Here is a 25,990-nt window from a genome sequence, read left to right on the forward strand (position 1 = left end):
GTGAACCAGCCTGCAGTTCAAAACATGTACGCTTGTGGCGTTACTACAGAGGTGAGCTTAAGGGATCCACATGCTGTCGTGAATGTCTGGTGCTCCTAACGCAACGGACATCGTATGTAGAGTTGCAGGTTGCCCATCTAACGTTTTCCAGGGGCAGCATTAATTCGATTGTTAGTACTTCGTACAATTACTGGTCGAATTTAAAATTTAGAGCTTCCGTCATAATCTGCTCGTTAAGGACCATAATCTTACATTAAAGGTTTATCACAGGAAGACGTTAGAAACTATGTGTACAGCATGATACCATATTTGTGAAAATTTGATTACTGAAAACCCCCTTCTGCGCTTGCGCGGATTCCGCGAGAGTTTAAATCTGGTCTTAATTTCAGCGCATCTGCTGAGGGATGAAACTCATCTAGGGACTTCCGGTAATGCGATCTTGATTCACCGCCAGGCACTTGGAGCGCTGCAAGTTTATCGGTCAGTGTTAGTGCTTTCTTATTGGCTGATTTTTAGTCTTCCATGTTTCTTTTCGTTTCATAGTTAACAGAAGTTGGTTTCATCATTGTGGTTCTGATTTAGACTTCTCGTATGTATTGCACTCTTTGAATTGCATTGTAAATATGTTGGTCGTATTCTGGTTGCGTTCTTCTCGCATCTGTAATATTGAGTGGGGTAAATGATTCCATATTTTTTCTGTTTCATCTTAGACAGAAGCTAATTTTGCTGCATGGTATTCTATGGACTTTCGTGTTTCTTTTATTGCTTACGAATCTTTGTGTGAATTGCTCGATTTAAGTGCATTCTAAGTATGTTGCTCGTATTCTCTGTTATTTTTGTTGGCATTTGTTTTCCGTACTTTCTCGCATTTAATGAAGAACTCCATGTTTACATGTTTTGACAGTATTTCATTATATGCTGTCACGGAATGAGTAATTCTTCTTTGAGGGGTTGTGCTTTTTGCCACTGAGTACCAAGGTTTTCACATTAGCTGACAGATTGTGGATGTAGATGAATGTGCTTTGTAGTCTTAGTAACCAGTGCATTCTTCTTTGCAAGTGCTAAAAATGCGATAGTAGTTACGCAAATGTTTTCACACGTTATTAACAGGTACTACAAACAGTACATTTTAGCAGGAGCTAATGAATATTTCGGTGACCTCCATTAAATGCGAGAGTACGAAAAACGCACGGGAACAAAAATAATGAAGAATACGAGTAATATAATTACAGAGCATTTAAATCGAGCAGTTCACACACGGATTCGTCAGCAGTAACAGATGTGAGTCCACAAAATACCATACGACGAAACCAAGTTTTGTTTCATGTGAAACAAAAGTGAATCATTTATCTCACCAAATATTACGAATCAAGAGCAAAAATTAAGCAGAATACAAGCAAAATATTTACATTGCAATTCAAAGAGTGCAATACACTCGAGAAGGTCGTAATCAGGAACATAATTTCCACTTGAAAACAGCCATACAGTCGAATTGCAGGATTGGGATAAACAAATAATTACACTTTACCAACAGATATCCTGAGTCATCCATAAAGTATAAATGAAAAAAACACTGACGGGAAAGAAAAATCCACCCAAAAGTAATTTGTGTAGAGCAATGAAATTTTGGGACTATATTGGTCTAGATAACATATTTAAGTGATCAACATTGCAATCTCGTAAATTAATGTAAGCGCGAGATAAGCCGTTGCAAATGTGAAATTCTGGTACATAAACAAGCGGTGTAAACGCCAGAATGTTGAATCCGAGAATGGGAACCTGCATACGTTCTGTTGTGCAGACGCCTTATGTCAGTTTGTGGGATGGATTTCCACGCCTGTTGCACTCGGCTTGTCAATCCGGACAGGGTGGTTACAGCTGGTTGTGGATGACGCTGGTGTTGTCGTCTGATGATGTCCCATATGTGCTCCGTTGGGGACAGATCTCGTAATCGATCAGGCCAAGACTTGTCGACAAGCATGCTGGGTTAAAACAGCGGTATGTGGACGAGCGTTATCCTGTTGGAAAACACCGCATGGAATGCTATACACGAATACCAGCACAAGAAGTCGAATCACCAGACTGACGTAGAAATTTGCAGTCAGGATGGGTGGGATAAGCAAGAGAGAGCTCCCGCCGTCATACGAAATCGCACTGCAGATTATAAGTCCAGGAGTAGGTCCCGTGTGTGTAGGACTCAGATAGGTTGGTTGCAATCCTCACCTGGCCTCCTGATAACAACATACGGCCTTCACTGGCACCGAGGAGAACGAATTTTGATCAGGAAACACAACAGACCTCCACCCTGCCCTTCCATGAGCTCTCACTTGACACCACTTAAATCGTATATGGTTGTGGTTTGTGGTCAGTTGAATGCAAGCTACAGGGTATCTGGCTCGGATCCGTCCTAGAAACAACCTATTTGTAACAGTTCGGCGTGTCAGCGTGGTGCGAACTGCTGCTGAAATTGCTGCAGCAGATGGAGTACGATGCGCCAGAACGTTGAATGCAACACCGAGCGAGGTGGCGCAGTGGTTAGACACTGGACTCGCATTCGGGAGGACGACGGTTCAATCCCGCGTCCGGCCATCCTGATTTAGGTTTTCCGTGATTTCCCTAAATCGCTCCAGGCAAATGCCGGGATGGTTCCTTTCAAAGGGCACGGCCGACTTCCTTCCCCGTCCTTCCCTAATCCGATGAGACCGATGACCTCGCTGTTTGGTCTCCTTCCCCAAAACCAACCAACCAACCGTTGAATGCAAGAATGGGAACCTGCATGATGGTCTTGCCCCTCGGTAGTACCATGTGACCATCCGGAGCGTGGTCTTGCGACTGTACGTGGCCGCGTGGTTAGAGGCGCCATATCACTCACTGCGCGGCCCCTCCCGCCTGAGGTTCGCGCCCTCCTTCGGGCATGGGTGTGTGTATTGTTCTCAGCATAAGTTAGTCTAAGTAGTGTGTAAGTCTAGGGACCGATGACCTAAGCAGTTTGGTCCCTTAGAAATTCACTCATTTGACTGTACGTGTTCGTGACCATCGCTGCCAGCAATCATGTACAGCACTACATTCCTACCAAGTCTTTCTGCAACATCGCAGAAGGAACATCCAGCACGACCTCGTCCAAACTCAATGAGGTGTTGTACTGGCGACCTTGTCGCCTTAAAGGCAGTCTTCACTAACATCAGTTGACCACGTCCAATCTCAAATGCTACTAAAGCTCACGACCGTTACAGAGCGCGTTACATCGTGTACTATTAGCGCCACTCTTATGCGTCTGGCACGAAATCTGAATAGACATCATCTTTCAGACGTACACTACTGGCCATTAAAATTGCTACACCAAGAAGAAATGCAGATGATAAACGGGTATTCACTGGACAAATATATTATACTAGAACTGACATGTGATTACATTTTCGCGCAATTTGGGTGCATAGATTCTGAGAAATCAGTACCAGAACAACCACCTCTGGCCGTAATAACGGCCTTAATACGTCTGGGCATTGAGTCAAACAGAGCTTGGATGGCGTGTACAGGTACAGCTGCCCATGCAGCTTCAACACCATACCACAGTTCATCAAGAGTCGTGACTGGCGTATTGTGACGAGCCAGTTGCTCGGCCACCATTGACCAGACGTTTTCAATTGGTGAGAGATCTGGAGAATGTGCTGGCCAGGGCAGCACTCGAACGTTTTCTGTATTCAGAAAGGCCCGTACAGGACCTGCAACATGCGGTCGTGCATTATCCTGCTGAAATGTGGGGTTTCGCAGGGATCGAATTAAGGGTAGAGCCACGGGTCGTAAGACATCTGAAATGTAACGTCCACTGTTCAAAGTGCCGTCAATGCGAACAAGAGATGACCGAGACGTGTAACCAGTGGCACCCCATACCATCATGCCAGGTGATACTCCAGTATGGCGATGACGAATACACGCTTCCAATGTGCGTTCACAGCGATGTCTCCAAACACGGATGCGTCCATCATGATGCTGTAAACAGAACCTGGATTCATCCGAAAAAATGACGTTTTGCCATTCGTGCACCCAGGTTCGTGATTGAGTACACCATCGCAGGCGCTCCTGTCTGTGATGCAGCGTCAAGGGTAACCGCAGCCATGGTCTCAGAGCTCATGATCCATGCTGTTGCAAACGTCGTCGAACTGTCCGTACAGATGGTTGTCGTCTTGCAAACGTCCACATCTGTTGACTCAGGGATCGAGACGTGGCTGCACGATCCGTTACAGCCATGCGGATAAGATGCCTGTCATCTCGATTGCTAGTGATACGAGGTCGTTGGGATCCAGCACGGCGTTCCGTATTACCCTCCTGAACCCACCGATTCCATATTCTGCTAACAGTCATTGGATCTCGACCAACGCGAGCAGCAATGTCGCGATACGATGAACCGCAATCGCGATAGGCTACAATCCGACCTTTATCAAAGTCGGAAACGTGATGGTGCGCATTTGTCCTCCTTACTCGAGGCATTACAACAACGTTTCGCCAGACAACGCCGGTCAACTGCTGTTTGTGTATGAGAAATCGGTTGGAAACTTTCCTCGTGTCAGCACGTTGTAGGTGTCGCCACCGGCGCTAACCTTGTGTGAATGCTCTGGAAAGCTAATCATTTGCATATCACAGCATCTTGTTCCTGTCGGTTAAATTTGGCGTCTGTAGCACGTCATCTTCGTGGTGTAGCAATTTTAATAGCCAGTAGTGTAGAAACACGCCTACCAACTTTCGTGTATGTCGCACGACTATTTCTTGGTTATGCGATTTTTTCCCGTCAGTGTGTCATCAATATGGTAATCGTATTTGGCAAAGCGCCATATTTTCCCCGAATTCGAAGTTCACAAGCAGGCCGCTTAGAACGCTACTCTCGGTCTGTGCTTCAGGATCGTAACATGGGCCTTGCACGTCCGATGTTTAGGTGTTTAGTGTGCCACCCGTTCTACTGCCAGATGGCTGTCGCTAGACCTGTCTCGTTGGTGGGCGGATCGTCGTGTAATACATCTACATACATACTCTGCAGTCCACCATACGGTGTGTGGCGGAGGGTACCTCGTACCACAACTAGCATCTTCTCTTCCTGTTCCACTCCGAAACAGAACGAGGAAAAAATGACTGCCTATATGCCTCTGTACGAGCCCTAATCTCTCTTATGTTTGTGGTCTTTCCGCGAAATGTAAGTTTGCGGCAGTAAAATTGTACTGCAGTCATCTTCAAATGCTGGTTCTCTAAATTTCTTCAGTAGCGATTCACGAAAAGGACGCCTCCTTTCCTCCAGAGACTCCCACCCGAATTCCTGAAGCATTTCCGTAACACTCGCGTGATGATCAAACCTACCAGTAACAAATCTAGCAGCCCGCCTCTGAATTGCTTCTATGTCCTCCCTCAATCCGACCTGATAGGGATCCCAAACGCTCGAGCAGTACTCAAGAATAGGTCGTATTAGTGTATTATAAGCGGTCTCCTTTACAGATGAACCACATCTTCTCAAAATTCTACCAATGAACCTAAGACCACCATCCGCCTTTCCCACAACTGCCACTACATGCTTGTCCCACTTCATATTGCTCTGCAGTGTTAGGCCCAAATATTTAATCGACAAGTAATGTGTCAAGCGCTACACTACTAATGGAGTATTCAAGCATTACAGGATTCTTTTTCCTATTCATCTGCATTAATTTACATTTATCTATATTTAGAGTTAGCTGCCATTCTTGACACCAATCACAAATCCTGTCCAAGTCATCTCGTATCGTCCTACAGTCACTCAACTACGACACCTTCCCGTACTCCACAGCATCATCAGCAAACAGCCGCACATTGCTATCCACCCTATCCAAAATATCATTTATGTAGATAGAAAACAACAGCGGACCTACCACACTTCCCTGGGGCACTCCCGATGATACCCTCACCTCCGATGAACACTCACCATCGAGGACAACGTACTGGGTTCTATTACTTAAGAAGTCTTCGAGCCACTCACATATTTGGGAACCAATCCCATATGCTCTTAACTTAGTTAGGAGTCTGCAGTGGGGCACCGAGTCAAACGATTCCCGGAAGTCAAGGAATATGGCATCCGTCTGATACCCTTCATCCATGGTTCGTAAGATATCGTGTGAAAAAAGGGCGAGTCGCGTTTCGCAGGAGCGATGCTTTCTACAGCCGTGCTGATGCATGGACAGCAACTTCTCTGTCTCAAGGAAATTGATTATATTCGAACTGAGAATATGTTCGAGAATCCTGCAACAAATCGATGTTAAGAATATTGGTGTGTAATTTTGAGGATCCGTCCTTCTACCCTTCTTCTATACAGGCGTCACCTGCGCTTTTTTCCAGTCGTTCGGGACCTTACGTTGGGCAAGAGATTCGCGATAAATGCGAGCTAAGTAAGGAGCCAATGCAGTAGAGTACTCTCTGTAAAACCGAATTAGAATCCCATCAGGACCTGGCGATTTATTTATTTTCAGCCCATTCAGCTGCTTCACAACCTCTATCACTATGTCCTCCATACGGGAACCTTTTGCGGAGCCTACGCGGGTAGCGGCCGCCCAGTGACGGAGTGCGTCCAGCGGCCAGGCAGGCAGAGACAGGCTTCTGTCTGGCCGGCGCTTGGCGGGCGGCCAGGCGCCGCCACGTGCCGCTCGCGCTTCCTCCGGCCGCATCCTGCGCGCCGCGCCGACACAGGAGCCTCGCCTCGCACACTCAGAGGCGTGTCTAAGACTGCCCGCCAAAGCGGACTGAACACCTCGCCAGGGTGGCGGCACCGCCGTGTTTATGCTCCACAAACAGGGAAGCCACAGCTCGCGCAAGTTGGCGCTCCCTGGCTGTTCTGTCATCTACATCTACATCCTTACTCGGCAAGCCACCTGACGGTGTGTGGCGGAGGGTACCCTGAGTACCTCTATCGGTTCTTCCTTCTATTCCAGTCTCGTATTGTTCGTGGAAAGAAAGATTGTCGGTATGTCTCTGTGTGGGCTCTAATCTCTCTGATTTTATCCTCATGGTCTCTTCGCGAGATATACGTAGGAGGGAGCAATATACTGCTTGACTCCTCGGTGAAGGTATGTTCTCGAGACTTCAACAAAAGTCCGTACCGAGCTACTTAGCGTCTCTCCTGCAGAGTCTTCCACTGGAGTTTATCTATCATCTCCGTAACGCTTTCGCGATTACCAGATGATCCTGTAACGAAGCGCACTGCTCTCCGTTGGATCTTCTCTATCTCTTCTATCAACCCTATCTGGTACGGATCGCACACCGGTGAGCTATATTCAAGCAGTGGGCGAACAAGTGTACTGTAACCTACTTTCTTTGTTTTCCGACTGCATTTCCTCAGGATTCTTCCAATGAATCTCAGTCTGGCATCTCCTTTACCGTCGATCAACTTTATATGATCATTCCATTTTAAATCACTGCCAATGCCTACTCCCGGATAATTTATGGAATTAACTGCTTCCAGTTGATGTCCTGCTATATTGTAGCTGAATGATAAAAGGATCTTTCTTTCTATGTATTCGCAGCACATTACACTTGTCTACATTGAGATTCAGTTGCCATTCACTGCACCATGCGTCAATTCGTTGCAGATCCTCCTGCATTTCAGTGCAATTTGCCATTGTTACAACCTCTCGATGTACTACAGCATCATCCGCAAAACGCCTCAGTGAACTTCCGATGTTATCCACAAGGCCATTTATGTATATTGTGAATAGCAACGGTCCTAAGACACTTCCCTGCGGCACACCTGAAATCACTCTTACTTCGGAAGACTTCTCTCCATTGAGAATGACACGCTGCGTTCTGTTATTTAGGAACTCTTCAATCCAATTGCGTTTCAATCCAATCACACAATTGGTCTGATAGTCCATATGCTCTTACTTTCTTCATTAAACGACTGTGAGGAACTGTATCGAACGCCTTGCGGAAGTCAAGAAGCACGGCATCTACCTGTCGGTGATCGTCTATTGCCGTGTTCATCTCTTTTGGTTCTGCCTTTAGAAAACATTCTATGGCAACGAAACACTTGTGCATTTGTTAAAATCTCGTTTCCAAAATCGTGCTGTGGCTTCCAGTGTGCCACTGTGATATTCAGGCCAGCTTCACAGATAGATGGCGTGCCGACGCGCAGTATTTTGAGATTCCATAGTTGTGATGACGAGCAAGCACAGGAGCTCAATCTTCAGGCTGCTACTCCTGGTTGAAAAATTGTAGGTGCACGCCACTTGCTGTTGTGGTGGGGAAGTATCAAGATCATAGATTGAGACTGTCTGCAGTAGCAGGCTACAGGGTTGCCACCCTAGGGAGGGAAAAAATCACTCTCCTTACTTTATTGTCGCACCTCATATAGGGGTATATGTTTCCCTCTGACAGCTTCGACACGCAAGTCGCCGAAGTGGCGTCAAATTAAAAGATTCAACCAGGCGACCGGTCTACGCGACGGCAGACCCTAGCCACACGACATTTCATTTTTTCCCCCTGACAGTTTGATACAGTATTAATGGTACAATAATAAATTACTTACGTTACCAATATTTCTACGACGGCTATCTACACATAACAAATCTTAATATCATAATAAATTTGCATGTGTCTGCGGCATACTAAGTTCAAAACAAATAGTACATTATAAGGGGGAAAAAATGCCCCATGAAGTAATTAGGGCGACCGGTGTGGCCGTGCGGTTCTAGGCGCTACAGTCTGGAATCGCGCGACCGCTTCGGTCGCAGGTTCGAATCCTGCCTCGGGCATGGATGTGTGTGATGTCCTTAGGTTAGTTAGGCTTAAGTAGTTCTAAGTTCTAGGGGACTGATGATCTCAGAAGTCTCATAGTGCTCAGAGCCATTTGAACCATTTTTTTGAACCATGAAGTAATTACCCGAATGGGTTGGAAATAGGTAGATGTGATGTACATATACAGGCAAACAAATGATTGGTGTGTCAATTATTCACTAGAAAGAGCTACACAAACTGAATAACGCGTTGGTTCACATCTGGCCCTTATGCAACCAGTTATTCGGCTTGGTATTGTTGGACAGAGTTGTTGGATGATCTGAGGGATGTCGTGCCAGATTGTGCCTCTAATTGGCGCGCTAGACCTCAAAATCCTGAAATGGTTGGAGCACTGCCCATAATGCTCGAAACATTCTCTATTGGAGGTGGATCCAGCGACCTTCCTGGCCAAAGTAGGATTTGGTAAGCATGAAAGGAAGCAGTAGGAACTCTGCGGACGAACATTATCTTGCTCAAATATAAGTTCCGGCTGGCATGCGATATCGACGACGTACCGTTATGTTTTAAGGTATTGCGATTGACAACCAAATTGGTCATTCTATGAAAAGAAATGTGCGCCTCAAACTCCCGGACGAGACAGGTTGGTATCCCAGCACTTCTCCGGGGCATCTCAGACATGTTTTCGACCTGCAACCTTATTCACTGGACTAGAATTATCTTCAGTGTTCAGCCCCGTTTCGCATTAACTGCTGATGACCAACGAAGACTTGTCTGTAGACGCCCCCCGACAGCAATGGGGGCACCAAACTGATGTGCTCGCCATACTGCCCGACAACGAGGAATGGTGGTCGGTGGTGGCATTTCGTTTCATAGCAGTATCCCTTTGGTTGTTACCCGCGGCACCCTTACAGCATAACGGCACGTCGTCGATATTCTACGCCATTCTGGGCTTACATTTCACCAAGAAAATTCCCTCCTGCACACGGCAAGAGTTTCTGATTCTTGCCTTAGTGTTTACCAAACACTAGCTTGGCTGGTAAGATCGCCTGGTCGTTCCCCAAATGAGAATGTTTGGAACATTATGTGCAGGGCTGCAACCAGCTCGGGCTTTTTGCGATCTAACGCCAATTGGACAGAAAAAAATGTTCAGATGTGTGTGACTTTCTAAGGGACCAAACAGCTGAGGTCATCGGCCCTTAGACTTACACACTACTCAAACTTATGCTAACAACAACTACAACAACTACAACAACAACAACAACACACACACACACACACACACACACACACACACACACACACACACACATACGCTCGAGCCTCCGGCGGGAGGGATCGCGCAATCCGTGACATGGTGCCCTAAACCGCGCGGCCACTCCGCGTGGCAGTTGGACAGAATTTGACATGATATCTCTTAGGAGGACATCCAACAACTCAATCAGTCAATGCCAACCCGATAACTGCTTCCATAAATGCCAGAGGTGTCCCAACGTGTTATTCAGTTGCTCAATTTGTGAAGCTCTTTCTCTTGAATAAATCATCCAGCTTTTCTGAAAATGTAGTCATTTATTTGCCCCTACATGTACATCACGTTTACCGATTTACGTCCCATTCGGATAATTCCTTCGGGGTGCGACGTTCTGTCTTAGTGTCTTTTACCATTTTTACATGTTTTGTAACGAACATAGTGAGGGTGGTTATCAGCTATTGTCAAAAGTGAAAATACAGCCAGAATAAAGAAAAGTTGAGAAGGGTAACAAAGTCTGCTTTGGACTAGGATCGAATCCAGCCCCTTCAACCTTAATGTTGTGGCGATAGATTCATAAGAGAAAACTCCCGAAACTACTCTTAAATTTGGCAGTACAATAGACTTTTAACAGCCTGGGATTGAACTCAGGCGATCGACGTCTCCTCATGTGATTATTCAATTTCTCCAGGCGTATTTTATGACGAAATAAATCTCGGGTGAACAGCCTGGTATGATATGAAAACTTAGGCTTCCGCAGCCGGTGTCATAGTGATTAAAATTCTTCTGCGTATTATGCCGCCTCATTGCTAAAAACTAACAACCATAATAAACTAAAACCGACGTTTCGGCCGATTTGTCCTGAGGCAATGACGCGGCATAATACCCAGAAGAATTTTAATCAGCCTGGTATGAGTGTGCATAGGACACAATATTTCGGCAATCGACCACATTGCCATCATCAGGTGCGCTGATGTACAATGCGCTGATGTACCAGTACATTAGCGCACCTGATGATGGCGACGTCTCCTCATGTTTGACACACTGTTATGCTCAAGCGGCATGTAAACTAGTATCTCCTGTCGTTCTCAGCAGTGATAAATATGCGATTTAGTATAATCGTAGACAACCATTAATGGAAATGCGTGAGAATTTTATAATGAATAACAAGTCTGTATTGTCCATATGCCCCTCCCTTAGCAGACGCCTATGGCCACTACCAGAGAACGCGTTAGAGGTGATATCACCAGAGCTTTGTGGGGGGATGTGAAGATTAACGTCAGGAACAGAAATTGTGACACTCGTAAAGACCACTGATGGTGTACGACAGTGTTTTTACCACTCTCTCTCTCTCTCTCTCTCTCTCTCTCTCTCTGAGCCGGACATCCGGTGCTAGACGGCGCCAAGCGCCAACCAGTGACGTGGCAGATGTCCGTCCACTGATGTGAGGCCCGCCTTCCTGCATTTAGGACAGCCGCCCAGCGACAGAGCGACATTTGTCATCGTCCGTGGGCCTCGCTTAGTTATCTCCGCTTGCGGCGAACAGCTGGATTCGTATCTTTTTAATTATGAGGACGTCTGCTGAGGGTTCGTGATCGGCCGACCTAAAACGGGTTTGTTTTACCCGTACATAAAAGCTGCCTACGTTTTGTAAATTTGTAATAGAGATCGTGTGGAACACACAACGCATGTTCCTGATCGCTGCCGCAGTACAGGAATTGTTTCCCTTGTGGACGTGGTTTATCATTGCCATCCTGCAATCTCTTATCTGAATGTACAAAAGTGTGCCTGTACTGTGTAGATGACAAGTGTGAGAGCTTGGAAATTCACGGGATGCTTAAGAAATGAATGCTGCTACGTTTCTTCCACTTGATGATCAGGGTCGTTAAAATTTATTCCATTACTAAGATATTAACCTGCTACCTACGAGTAGAGCGCCACCTCGTGTTAACGACATGCACCTCGATATCTGATTGAGGTTTTTTGTTTTTTTTTTTTGTTGTTTGGACGTCAGAGAAGAATCAAGTGTCACCTCAAAACTTTTGAGCAGTAAAAATCATTTACTTTTTGGGAAATTTGTTTCTTGGCTTCATTAGTGCAAACAAGCTAGTAGAACTTAAAGGACGAACGTTGTGTTACAATCCATCTCCGTCCATTCAAACAATTTTTTTCCTCGGTTTTACGAAATTACATAAGATTGGTATTGGAGTGCTCTGCTTTGAAGTGACTGTTGCCTATTTGATGTTCGGTCTTCGTCAATTCCAAGCGTGAACTGCATCCTTTATTGCTTCCAGAGTTGCTCCTTATTGATGTTCGGAAAGAAAGAAAGAAAGAACAGGATACTGGTAAGGCAACCATTTAATTACTGAACTGCCGGTGAGTGAAAGTTTGGATATTGTGATCACATATAGGACCTAATAAAATATTTCGCTCATCGCATTATGATGTAGTGGGTCCGTAACGTAATACAGTGTAAAGCTCTCGGTAGTATCCACTAAGCGAAAGAATGACGAAGAAAATATAAAAAAATCCTAGGTAGTTCGTTGGAAATGTGAAAGTGTTAGCGTGAAGCAATTAGAACCTCAGAGGGAGAAGTTTTACTACTGGCATCAGTTGTTTCTGCGATAGAAAGCAAAGGATTGCTGCGCTCTGATGTGGAGCTTGCACTCAGTGAGTCTGCGTCTGTAACATGGAGTACTGTCAGGCTTCTCTTTTAGCCATTTTGTTGTTCCCAAAAGACCTAATAAATTTGACGATAAATGATTAATATCTGCTGGGAGGGAATTGACATGTGGTAACTAACCAGCATTAGCATTAATTGTTTTCAAATCGAGGTCTTTATTTTCGACGTTAATGGAAGGAGTCAAGGCGAAAAAAATCATATCGTCATTCGGTTGCGATGATTTGACGAAATTCTGGAAATTTGAAACGGATTGCGAGGTTGGATATCACTCTGCCGTCCACTTTCTTAACGGCTGCACAACGTGACGCAGTATTGTCTGGTTCAAAGCATGAGGTAGAAGAAGAAATGAATCGAATTAATTCAGTTCGTGTACGCAAGCGTAACTACAAAATTTGTTTTGTGTGTGTATAATGATTCAGTTGCCAATTTCGTGCAGTTGTGAAAAGCTGCGAGCCTCCTCGAGCAGTAGAGGGAATAACGAGTAAGAACATGAAATGCGACCCCAAAAAAGCTTTACAGGCTTCCGTTATCTGCTGTTTCCGGTTTAATACCCTGGAGGACAGCAGTCCATTCATACGTGTTCGTGTCAGAACACAGTGTACTGTATGACGCGTTTAGGAGAGATATGCTTCGAATTACTTCCGCTTGTTGAAAAGACGCTGTTGCAAGTGCCAAGATAATGTAGAATATGGTGTGTAGTAGAATGTGACGGTGCTTGCTGCAGTTAAAAAATTGTACTTTGCTGTGTGATCTGTTTTATCAACATCCATTCTACGAATAATATCCTTTTTTACCAAAATGTACGGAAGTGAAATATATACGATAAGCAGAAAGACCAATATCTAATGAAGAGTTACTGTATCGAATTGGACTGTAAATCTCCGGCACCACCAAAGGAGGATATTGGTTGAGAACAGGACACAGCCTGAGGCATCAGGAAGTCTTTAGTTTGGAGCTGAAGGAAAGGTTGGGAACGGGGAGGGGGGGATTCAAGAGAGAGACCAAATCAAATCTTGTGTTCAGTACGCAGGTGCAAAATGATTTAGGTTGCAATAGTTACGCATATGTGAAGAATGTTGTGCAGATAGTAGCTTTGAGAACTGCATGAAAAAGTCTTCGGACTGAAGATAACACCACCACTCTAAATTATAAAATTTTGTTGAGATCATTTTTCCAATTGGTTATTTCCGTGTGCAAATCCTGTATCATTTTAATAGGTCAAAACAGTAAGTGAGTGAATGAGTGAGGTGATATTTTAGGTCCACTGTGATATTTTTGTAGAAGGATATACTTACACATACAGAGTTATGAACTGGAACATGCCGAGAAAAGAAATACTCTGTAATTCATGTCTATGCGGCTCAATAGCAAGAGTAGCTTAATTTGTCTGCACAGGTGCCACTGACCAGAAATGGAACGAATCTGCTGTAGTTACTACTCCGAAGTACGGTATGCAGTCATGACAAGCCTGTATGGGATACTTCTTCCAAATAAATCCCAGATATGTGCAATAAGAGAAATGTAGCAGTGTACAAGGTCAACGGTATTTGAAAGTATTCACCTTGTTGCATGCTATGGAACAATTGGACATCGAGGTGACGAACGTTGTTGCTCATAAATACTGAACAATCTTCGGTTGGCACAGCATGTGGCAGAATAAAAGATTGGATGAACTTATCCCTTTTGCCTGAGAGATATCAGAGAACCGTGGAGCTCCTTAAATCAGCCAGAACAGATCCCTGCCGACACCGCCAGTCTCCCACCATGACACTGGGATGTTGCTCGCAAATGTACCGAAATTTCACATTCCATATTTCTTTTTCAGAGAGGTTTCTTTCGTCCTGAACTGCACTTAGAAGCGGTACGTATCCTGCTCAAAAAGTGTTTAGTCTGTCAGCGTCGAGTAATGTCTCGGATGTCAAGCCCGAGACCACCCAGTCAAACACAGTCCCCAGAAACTAGTTCGATTAAGTATTAAAGGGTTGGAGCTCCTGAAGTAGATCACCTTTTTCCAGCGCCCAACACGACTGAAAGTACCGACTAGTGCCCAGTTCCTCAAAAGTGAATGTAGAGCCAGGTTCCGGAATGGAAAGCACTGTCCACGTACTAGTCCACTATATGTTGGTCATATTTCTGCACACGTTTGTGGAGGCGTTGACGAGGATGCATGTGCATTAGTTTTACCGCACATATTTACTGTCATTGTATATCCGTCATCCACGTTCGTAGTCAACTTTGAGAGTGAACACCGCCGAGTTTTGTGTTCACAGACTTCGTCACGACTCCGAAGAGCTCTGGTGCCAGTGAAAGTCCACCATATGTGTGGCCCGACGTTTCAGCCGGGAGCTCCCAACGCACACTTTGCGATCACTCTCGTGATGTAAACGGGTCACTGTTACGATCATGTGCAATTTGTCACTCGCCAGAATACTAAACAGGACTGCTTGTGGTTTGCCGCTGTTTGCGACGCTCCTCCGCCAAATGTCACTGTGGCGACGAGTTCCTAAACAGTACACGCATCGTGAGCCTCCGTATGTAGAGGACTCGTTCACGAAGACGATCTAGGTCACCTTGGGCAGGTACTCGGCATCCTGTTGCTTTTTGCGAGGTTCGCTGGAGTCGAGCAGCGATCTGTCTCCTGTTCTAACGGGACTCGGGAGTGAGGTAACGACCCTCACTGTACTCGTTCGCGGACAATCTTGACTTTTTTTCCGAACATATCCTTCTGTTTGGATACAAACCTGTTGTTAACTTACACTTTGGAACATTCCAATCGCACTTGACACCTCGTGTACTGACTGACCCAATTATATCCTACCAATAGCCAGCCATGTATTGGCGATTCACTTTTAAGGGGCGTTATATCACTTTTCGTTGTACCAGCTTAAGATGTGATACCGCACATGGACGACTCCTATAGCTTCAGTGTTTGCCGTGCGTTATCCTCATCCGCAACGTACTAGTGAACCTGTTTAAGTTAGTGAAATGGCCTTTTAATTAACCTCTGCGGTGTGCAGTTATCTTCAAGGTTGTTAGAGACAGAGGTTATTTTCACAGATCTGCTAACTGTACTTCTGTGTCAAGTGCAGATGTAGTGCATTATACAAAGAATATATTTCTGCCATTAGTTTATATTGGATGACGTGTCAACTGGTGTAAACCTGACTCCTCGTGAAGAAATTATGTAATTAATGTTTTTAAGATAACATGTGCAGACTGCTAACGGGTGAAATAAAACATTAATGACTGCAGTCCTTTTCTAGGGGGTTGTACAGTAGCGGACATATATAATTTACACTACATACCCACTTTCATTTGCTGCATCCTTTTCTCTTGCGTTCTGTGTATCAGTTTCGGCATAACAGACTACACTGGTAAATCTTTTTGGTGCACGCTTCAAATAGGTGTTTTTACGAGATGGAAAACATCTCTGTTAGTGGCACTTAATGTGGCATTTGGCCAAGAACTCGAGGCGAGGTGTTTGCACAAGTCGACGTGGTTTGGACACAGTTCTTGTTAGCTTAAATGTTGTTTGGCGCAGTGAACCATTACTAAGGCCATCTTTCACGATTCAGTTTTTCAAAGACATTAAAACGTTTATCTCACAAGGTTCTTCCTTTTTTCATGCAGTTTTGGTCCAATAATATAAAAAACACAAATTATTTCAAGCACAACTACCCGTCTCACTCTTGGTGTGCATCACAGACCATAAGGGGTGCTTTGCTTCTACCGTGACGTGTATGCGCAAGAAGTGGGCCAACGCGAACTTAATTTGTAAAGCTGTGGTAGTTGACTACTACAATAATTCGCCATCACCGTGTGACGTAGCGTGCACATCATCGGTCATAGGTGCGACAGTGATAGATCCTGGAATTTCTTCATCAGTGTCTGCACAGTGTTGGAGTACTCCTACCATGACATTTTGTGCCTCCACAACTCGACACGGCTTGCTGTTGCTCCACGAACGACAACCACGATTTTCTTCGTGCAGCGTATCCTGACACTAAGTGAACGTCGTTTCCGATTGCAGCAGGAATATCAACATGCATTGGCGTATCGATCGACATAAAATTCTCTTTCGTAATTGTATAATCTTTGGGAGAAAGTCAGTGTAGTAATCATAACGTCACAAATAATGTACCGAAACTACAGCCCAGATCAGAACGACAGGAGAGCAGCAAGAAGATTCAAATGGCTCTGAGCACTATGGGACTTAACATCTGTGGTCATCAGTCCCCTAGAACTTAGAACTACTTAAACCTAACTAACCTAAGGACATCACACACATCCATGCCCGAGGCAGGATTCGAACCTGCGACCGTAGCAGTCGCGCGGTTCCGGACTGAGCGCCTTAACCGCGAGACCACCGCGGCCGGCAGCAAGAACATTAAAATCATTTCGCATACACCAGTCGTAAAGGGTTTAAGGCTGAAAAGAGAACGTTACATGTCGGAAGCAGGGTATTATATAAATACCTGTTATTCGTAAATGATGAATTAGGAAAATAATTAGTGAGGAACCCACATGTTATACGTCACATTATACCGCTATCGACAGGGGATTTTTTAAATTGATTCTGTACTCCTAGATTTACAGAAGGCTTTCGACACTGTACCTCACAAGCGGCTTGTAAACAAATTGCGTGCTTATGGAATATCGTCTCAGTTATGCGACTGGATTCGTGATTTCCTGTCAGAGAGGTCACAGTTGTAGTAATTTAACGGCAAGTCATCGAGTAAAACAGATGTGATTTCTGGCAGTAAAACAGATGTGATTTCTGGCGTTCCCCAAGTTAGTGTTACAGGCCCTGTGCTGTACCTTATCAATATTAACGATTTAGGAAACAATATGAGCTGCCATCTTAGGTTGTTTGCAGATGATGCAGTCGTTTATCGTCTAGCAATGTCATCAGAAGGTCAAAAGCAATTGCAAAATGACTTTAGATAACACATCTGTATGGTGCTAAAATTGGTAATTAACCCTAAGTAATGAAAAGTGTGAAGCCATCCACGTGAGCGCTTAAAGGAATCTGTTAAACTTCTGTTACACGATAAATCAATGGAGTCTGAAGGCGGTAAATTCAACTAAATACGTAGGAATTACAATTACGAACAACTTAAATTGGAAAGAACACACAGAAAATGTTGTGGCCAATGCGAGCCAAAGACTGCGTTTTAACGGCAGAACACTTAGAAGATGCAACGGATCTGCTAAAGAAACTGCCTACACTACGCTTGTCCCGCCTCTTTTGGAGTACTGCTGCACGGTGTGGGATTCTTACCCGGTAGGATTGACGGAGTACATCGAGAAAGTTCAAAGAAAGGACATGATACAGGATGTGGGGTAGTAATCACTCTAACACGTTTGCCGCTGCGGCGGGACCTACTCACGAAATTTCAATCACCAACTTTCTCTTCCGATTGCGAAAATATTGTTGACGCCGACCTACATAGAGAGAAACGGCCATCGTAATAGAATAAGGGAAACCAGAATTCGCGCGGAAAGATTTAGGTGTTCGTTTTTTTCCCGCGCGCTGTTAGAGAGTGGCATAATAGAGAATTATTGTGAAGGTGATTCGATGAACCCTTTGCCAGGGCACTTAAGTGTGATCTTCAGAGTGGCTATGTAGATGTAGACGTCATTGTCTGAGTGGCCGGTGATTTTCCTCACAAGGGAACCTCCCCATCGCACCCCCCTCAGATTTAGTTATAAGTTAGCACAGTGGATAGGCCTTGAAAAACTGAACACAGATCAATCGAGAAATCAGGAAGAAGTTGTGTGGAACTATGAAAAAAATAAGCAAAATATACAAACTGAGTAGTCCATGCGCAACATATGCAACATCAAGGATAATGTGAGCGCAGGAGCGCCGTGGTCCCGTGGTTAGCGTGAGCAGCTGCGGAACTAGAGGTCCTTGGTTCAAGACGCCGGCACGGTAGCTCAGCGTGTTCGGTCAGAGGGTTAGCTCCCTCTGTAATAATAGAACTCAGTTAATCGATCAACAACGAACTTAAACGGATGTCTTACGACGTCCGCCCCGAGCAGATGCAACGAACAAAATGAGATTAAAAAAAAAAAAAGTCTTCCCTCGGTGAAAAGTTTACTTTCTTTATTTTCGCAAAGTTATGATCTGTCCGTTCGTTCATTGACGTCTCTGTTCACTGTAATAAGTTTAGTGTGTGTATTTTGCGACCGCACCGCAAAACCGTGCGATTAGTAGACGAAAGGACGTGCCTCTCCAATGGGAACCGAAAACATTTGATCACAAGGTCATAGGTCAACCGATTCCTCCACAGGAAAATACGTCCGATATATTCTATACGACATTGGTGACGGCATGTGCGTCACATGACAGGAATATGTTGTCGACCCACCTAACTTGTACACTTGGCGAATGGGTAAAAAGATTCTTCTACCTTGCGTCTACAGGCGTCGGAGGGACGAACAGCGCAACTTTGCAGTGATTGACCGCATTGCCAGTGGCGAGTCGTCTGGGGCCGCCACCTGTTGTCGGTGTTTACCTTTTGGCGTCGGCAAAGCCCAGTGCTTTCTGCTGGCGGTTGACTTGCGTAACACGGGCGGCGCGGCGAGGCACTGCTGTCGCGCTGAAAAATTGACAGCCGCTGTCACTGTGGCAGTCACCGACCGCGTGTTCGCTTCATTTACTCTTTGCTACACATATCTAAATGCGAAATACCTGGATGTCCTCTCCCGTGACACGAGGTGACGCCTCCGTGTTGTGCAATTTCCGGCGGAAGTGGGACTGTGCGCCTTTAATGCGCCCTGTATCATTTCAAACTTTCGCAGAGAAGACTGCGAGGAACACTCTGTTAAATTTTGAAGTGACAAGTATTCATCGCATTCTAATTCTCTTTCGTTTAATGAGGAAATGCTGGCTCAAGAGAGGTATTGATGTGTTAACCAAGAACACAGTCCGTGTTGCGTAAGATGTGCAGTACCACTGGAACTAATAAATTGGATTTCCGGGAGGAGAATAAAAGAATTTCGTAACACTCATCGCAACTACCGGGTGGTTATGATTAAACTTTCCCCTATTTAACTCGTTATAACACGGAAACCAGGGCCGGCCGCTGTGGTCGAACGGTTCTAGGCTCTTCAGTCCGGAACCGCGCGGCTGCTAATGTCGCAGGTTCGAGTCCTGCCTCAGGCATGGATGTGTGTGATGTCCTTAGTTAGGTTTAAGTAGTTCTAAGTCTAGGGGACTGATGACCTCAGATGTTAAGTCCCATAGTGCTGAAAACCATTTGAACAGAAAACAATTACTGTAAGAGTCTCAAACTTGGTAGCACTAATGTCCAGAGTATGAGGTACACGATTTTCATGAGGCACAGCGCCAGCGTCCAGTTCCAACATTGGCCACTAGGTGCCGTGATCAGTCATCGTGATTCACAGTCTCACACAACTGACCTCTCGCAGTGCACTTGTTGACGTGTCAACATGAGCTTGGACAAGAATAGCTGGACATTATTGGTGGATCTCTATTATCAAAACAACAGCAATGCTGCAGCTGCACTTCGAGAATATCACCGGCTGAAAGGATTACGAAAGGACCCTCTTTCACCATCTGCTGTGCGGAGCATGAAGTAGTAGTTCTGCAGTCTGCAGCACAATCGGGAAATCTATACTGTGCAGTGCCGGTAATTACATAAGTAACGAAGAACGTTTTCTTCATCTGTTATACTGGTGTTACACAAAGGTACAGTCCAAAACTACGTGGTATAATTTTTAATTTTTTCTAAAATGTTTGAGGTACACATACCTGTAACTCAGGTCTTAACCAGTAGGAGAAAACGTATTTTATAACACACATTATAATTTTTGTTCATGAAATTTTAAAACAGCAGTTGTTTTTAAGTACACGCAAACATATAGTCCACTGATATGAAACTTCCTGGCAGATTAAAATTGTGTGCCGGACCGAGACTCAAACTAGGCACCTTTGCCTTTCGCGGGCAAGTGCTGTACCATCTGAGCTACCGAAGCACGACTCACGACCCGTCCTCACAGCTTCACGTCCGCCAGTACCTCGTCTCCTACGTTCCAAACTTTACAGAAGCTCTCCTGCGAAACACTGGACTCGCATTCAGGTGGACGACGGTTCAATCCCGCGTCCGACCATCCTGATTTAGGTTTTCCGTGATTTCCCTAAATCGCTCCAGGCAAATGCCGGGATGGTTCCTTAGAAAGGGCACGGCCGACTTCCTTCCCCGTCCTTCCTTAATCCGATGAGACCGATGACCTCGCTGTTTGGTCTCTTCCCCCAAACAATCCAATCCAATCTCCTGCAAACCTTGCAGAACTAGCACTCCTGGAAGAAAGGATATTGCGGAGACATGGCTTAGCAATAGCCTGGGGGATGTACCCCGAATAAAATTTTCACGAAGTTTCGTATCAGGGCACACTCCGCTGCAGAGTGAAAATTTCATTGCGCAAACTTCCCCTAGGTTGTGGCTAAGCCATGTCTCCGCAATATCTTTTCTTCCAGTAGTGGTAGTTCTTCAAAGCTCGCAGAAGAGCTTCTGTGAAGTTGGGGAGGTAGGAGACGCGGTACTGGCAGAATTGAAGCTGCGAGGACGGGTCATGAGTCGTGCTCGGGTAGCTCTCGGTAGAGCACTTCCCGCGAAAGGCAAAGGTCTCGAATTCCCAGTCTCGGTCCGGCACACAGTTTTAATCTGCCCGGAATTTTCATATCAGCGCACACTGCGGTGCAGAGTGTAAATTTCATTCTGGATATATTTCACTTCTTGTAAAAAGATATTTTGCCTGAAGTACACCCTTTATTGCTACATTTAGAGGCATTCATCGCCATACTGCTGAGTCATATGTTCAAAGCGTCGAAAGTGACACTGCAAGCGGAATGTGGTGCGATCTTGCGGCAAAAACTGGATCTAAAGAACCTACACGAACGTGTGGTAAAGGTCTTGAGTTGGTGGAAACCGTTTACTCGTTTTACTTTAACGCCGCCGATTCACTCGCGAAGTGACTGGCAGCTGGTTTACATGCAGACTTCCTTACCTCGCGCCCAACGCGAGTACTTCATCTTGACCAAAAGTTTGTCAGAATAAAACGTGCTGTAGACTAGAAGTGTAAGGTAGGTGCCTGGTTTCTGTTAATTCGCAAATCGGAAGAATCTGTCAGTGGGCATTCCGGGAAGTGTTTTTCAACGATCCTTGGAAAAAACCGTGTTTTCGATTCTGCATCCTTCGGTTTTAACAGGATGCGGATGCGCATAATGTCTGAAGGAGATTATGTTAAGAAAATAAAAGGTACCTTTCCAGAAGACGAGGAATTCGCATTTTTTAAAAAAAATTATCCCTGTTTTTGAGATTTTGTTGGCCCATGCTGTACTTCTGGCGCAGAGTACGGAATGAAGACAGGGCCTGACACGGTTGCTGAGATGCGCAGTTTGCGAGCCTGTAACCTTTGTGAGCGCGCCATCCTTGACCGCGGCGGCAAGGCGGATACAACTCGCTAGTAGGGACTGGGGAAGACCGCTCGAGCGTGGAACGTCGCGGCTGGAAGGTGTCTCGGCTTCTGAATAACGAAGTAGAGAGTGGCGGCGGCGGCCTCTGCTTGGAAGGTGTTTCAGCTTCTGAATAACGAAATAGAAAGTGGCGGCGGCCGCTGCTGTTGAGAAACAGGGAAAACGAATGTTTCGGAGCCATTACCGTTGATTCACCGGCCGTGGACAAGGATGTTGCGACAGCTGCGGTGCAGTACGTGTTTCCACCTGAGGGCGCTAGCAGATTTGGGGGCGTCCTCCCTGTTTAGCTGTTATTTCCTTCGTACTCCTATATAGGGGTAGCAGACTTCCCGAGATTCCTCGTTTTCCCCAACAATATTTCCTAATGTACTTGCGTTAGCGCGCGACTTGTAGCTGTGTACATTGTCTTCTTGTGGGCTACCACCGAAAGCTTTTGTTTCTTACTTTGTTCCATTGATTCACGTGAGGAGATCGTCCAGATGCAGATGCAGACCATATATAACACATACGGTCTCTTCCCCCCCCCCCCCCCCCCAATCTGCCCGGTGTTTTCCGTGAGTGTTCAGTGTTGTGCGTCCCAACAATGGAGTGTGTAAAAGTTGGGACTTTGTACGGGCGCTGATGACAGCGCAGTTGAGCGCCCCACAAACCAAACCAAACATCACCACCACTAAAGCTTGCGATCTTAATTCAATGGAATATCCCGGGGAATGTTTTAGACAGCCAGTGAAAGGTATCACTCACCATCTCCGCAATCTGGTAGCTCTACGGGGTTCAGTCGTCAGTGAGTGGCTTCAGCTGTACACGGGATACCCGAAGAAACTACCGGACTCTACTATCCGGCGAATTGACGCCATTACCAAAACCATTAACAGTGCTGTGCAGTACTGGTGAACCCGGCAACGCTTCGCAAATGCTAAATATGTATGAAAATTGGATATGCATCATGAATTCCCCCCTCCCCCCCATGCTGTCTCTGTCAATGTCCTCCTCCTCCTCCTCCTCCTCCTCCTCCTCCTCCTCCTCCTCCGCTCCCCCTCTCTTTATCACCTCCTCCGCCCCCCCCCCCCCCCCGCCACGATCACCTCCTCCGCTCTCCCTTCGTACATCTTTTCCTTCCCCCGTCTCCCTAACGTTGAGCCTTGTTTATTGTTGTTACACCTTGTATGAAACCTTGATTGGGAATTGAAGTCTCTTAAAATGAATGGGTAGATCGATTGGGATCAATGGTATACGCGGTATGAGAGACACCCATGGTATCCAGAACCGGTAGTATATAGAGGTTAGTGGCTTGAAGGACACTTCCTCGCGTAGTTTAGGATTACAAACTTTAGGACTATTCAGATTCCGTAGCGGTGTTCTAAACACAAGCCGATAATACATAAATACCACTTTTCTGTTTTTCTGAGGGGGGGGGGGACAAGCAGCACATTTTTGTGTATACAATTTTAGTTTATTGTATGTAATGAGAGATAACATATGTGAGAGAAACAGTTTGCCTAATGATTTACGCGCCCTGCTTTGAACAGAATATATATAATTTTTTGTCCAGTGTATTCAGCAAGACTGGAATAAAATTATATTTAATCCATATGAAAAAAAAAACTGTACAAATTAACAGCAAATTTATGTAAATAGTCGACGTGTTTTCGCGTCTGAGATAATTGAAGACTACGACTGCACAGTGACCTAAGGAAATAGTGTGCTGGAGTGCTTTTGATATACTATAGTTTCCAAGACTAAGCTTAGATGGACTGAAGCGGTAGGTGGTTGTTACCAGTAAACGTCTGGGTTGGGAAATGATGACTTCCAGTGCGAAAATCTTTGAAAAATTGAGTGTTGCTCAGCTAGCAGTGCGGAGATGCGTGTAGAGAATTACTAGGAGAGACATAAAAACAAATGTGCCAGGGAACAATGGTGACAATACGATAGTTAGTTAGTGGGGGTGGGGGGTCGACCTGGGGATGAAGATGAATGGCGACTTGTAAGTAAGTATAAAACAGTTCCATTTCCGACCCTGTTAAAAACCTTCGTAATACTGACTTCTAAATCATTTTCTTGAAAGAAAAACACCTGTCTTCACAGTATTTTTTTCTGCCCTTGAGTGCTAGAGGGAGGACTTGCCCCCAGGTGTGGGCGGCCTTGTGAGGGAAGAAACTGCACTGGAAAACGTAATAGTGACTGTAATAGGCATGAAAGGAAGTGCGCGAGACATGGAACCAGTAATGTGTTTGAATGGTCGAAAGAAGTTTTTAATGGATTCTAAGAAATCAGGAAACACAGAAACGACGACGCAATGGAAGGAAGACAGAATAAATTATAAAACGTTAGTACGCTTAGCTAAAGACAGTAATGAATTGAATAGTCTTGAAGCGGGCCCGGTGATTATTTTAATGCGAGTGTCGTCATTAAAAAACAATTGAAAGAGATATGTTCTGTAACTGAAGCTGCATCAGTCCAGGAGAAAGTCAATTCAGCTCTTTGAATCTTTATTATTTATTTCAAGTTTCTGCTAACAGTCACTTTTTATTTTATGCTTAATCTAACATAATGCAACGCGTTTCGAACATGTTCTGTTCATCTTCAGGCGTTTATACATACATAGAAATGTTGCTTAAAAATAAACAGTCTTAAACTAGTAACATTTCTCTGTATGTATGTATGTATGTATGTATAAACACCTGAAGATGAACAGAACATGTTCGAATCGCGCTGCATTATGATGTTAGATTAAGCATAAAATAAAAAGTGACTGGTAGCATAAACTTGAAATAAATAACTATCCCACACAGTCACGGTTCACAAACATAGCCATTATGGCTGAAAATAATCTTTGAATCTTGGCGCATTTGTTTCCTCGTCTTGTCGAAACTGAAAAATTTCTCTGTGTTGCACGGCACTGCTGGAGCGCAGACCCTACATCGCAAGAACTGTGATCAGAGCTTGTGATTTGCTGCCGGTATTTGTGCTTTAGTCGACGTTAGGATATTTCTTCCCAGAAACTAAATAAAATGTGCTCTGTTGCTGTTATAACAAAAAAATAATCGGAAGCTTTAAGAGTTAAACTATATAATAATTTTTCTCATCGGCGACAATATTGCGTTATAGCAAGTGCAGAATGCAGAGCTGCGTACGCTTCTGCCGGTGGTTGGTCAGCGTCAGACGACGCCCAGAAGTGCAGCAGCAGCGCTTCTGTCCTTGGGATACCACACCACACCACACCGCACTAACACTGTCCAAGCCTTGTCAGTGCGCACGTGCTCCCCCCGGGCGTTAAAACGCACTTTATCTGCTGGTCACGGGCGTGCTACCATGTAAGTGTTGCCAAGTTCATCAGCGTGACCAATTTCGGCACGAGGCTGTCATCTTGGCGCGAAGTTCTTCTGTGCTATTTGTTTTCGTCGCTGATAGTCTCTTACGACTAGACACCACTGCTCCATCAGTTACCCTGGCGAGGAGCGACTCTTGGAAGACAAAAGCGAATTTTTCAATCTTTTAGCAAGTGAAATATAACGTGGCGAAAATGATTTTGTGTGGTGAAATTTGGAATGTGTATATAGCTTAGCACAAGAAAACAGAGTACCACGTCATATTACGGATATCCAATAAATCACGAAATAAATAATACGTATGTTGTGTAATGGGGGTGCTGCTTTTTAATGCTGCCGTAGGTTCATCTTGATGTTACTGCATCGGCACTCAGGAATTATGCAATGGTAGAAATAAGCTTCAGGAATTCGTGTTCACAACGAGATTTATTTCGCATGCTAGATGTTCGGCGGCGAACTACAGGTAAAATGACTGACGTCAAACT

At 45.0% G+C, this 25,990-nt stretch overlaps 1 protein-coding gene across 4 annotated transcripts in view; it reads left to right on the forward strand.

Moving 5' to 3' along the window:
• Nucleotides 1–25,990, forward strand: part of LOC126253317 (tyrosine-protein phosphatase 10D) — a 340,420-nt gene that overhangs the window by 96,364 nt on the left and 218,066 nt on the right. The window lies entirely within an intron of this gene.

Source organism: Schistocerca nitens, chromosome 4 (assembly GCF_023898315.1).
Source record: "Schistocerca nitens isolate TAMUIC-IGC-003100 chromosome 4, iqSchNite1.1, whole genome shotgun sequence".
NCBI lineage: Eukaryota > Metazoa > Arthropoda > Insecta > Orthoptera > Acrididae > Schistocerca > Schistocerca nitens.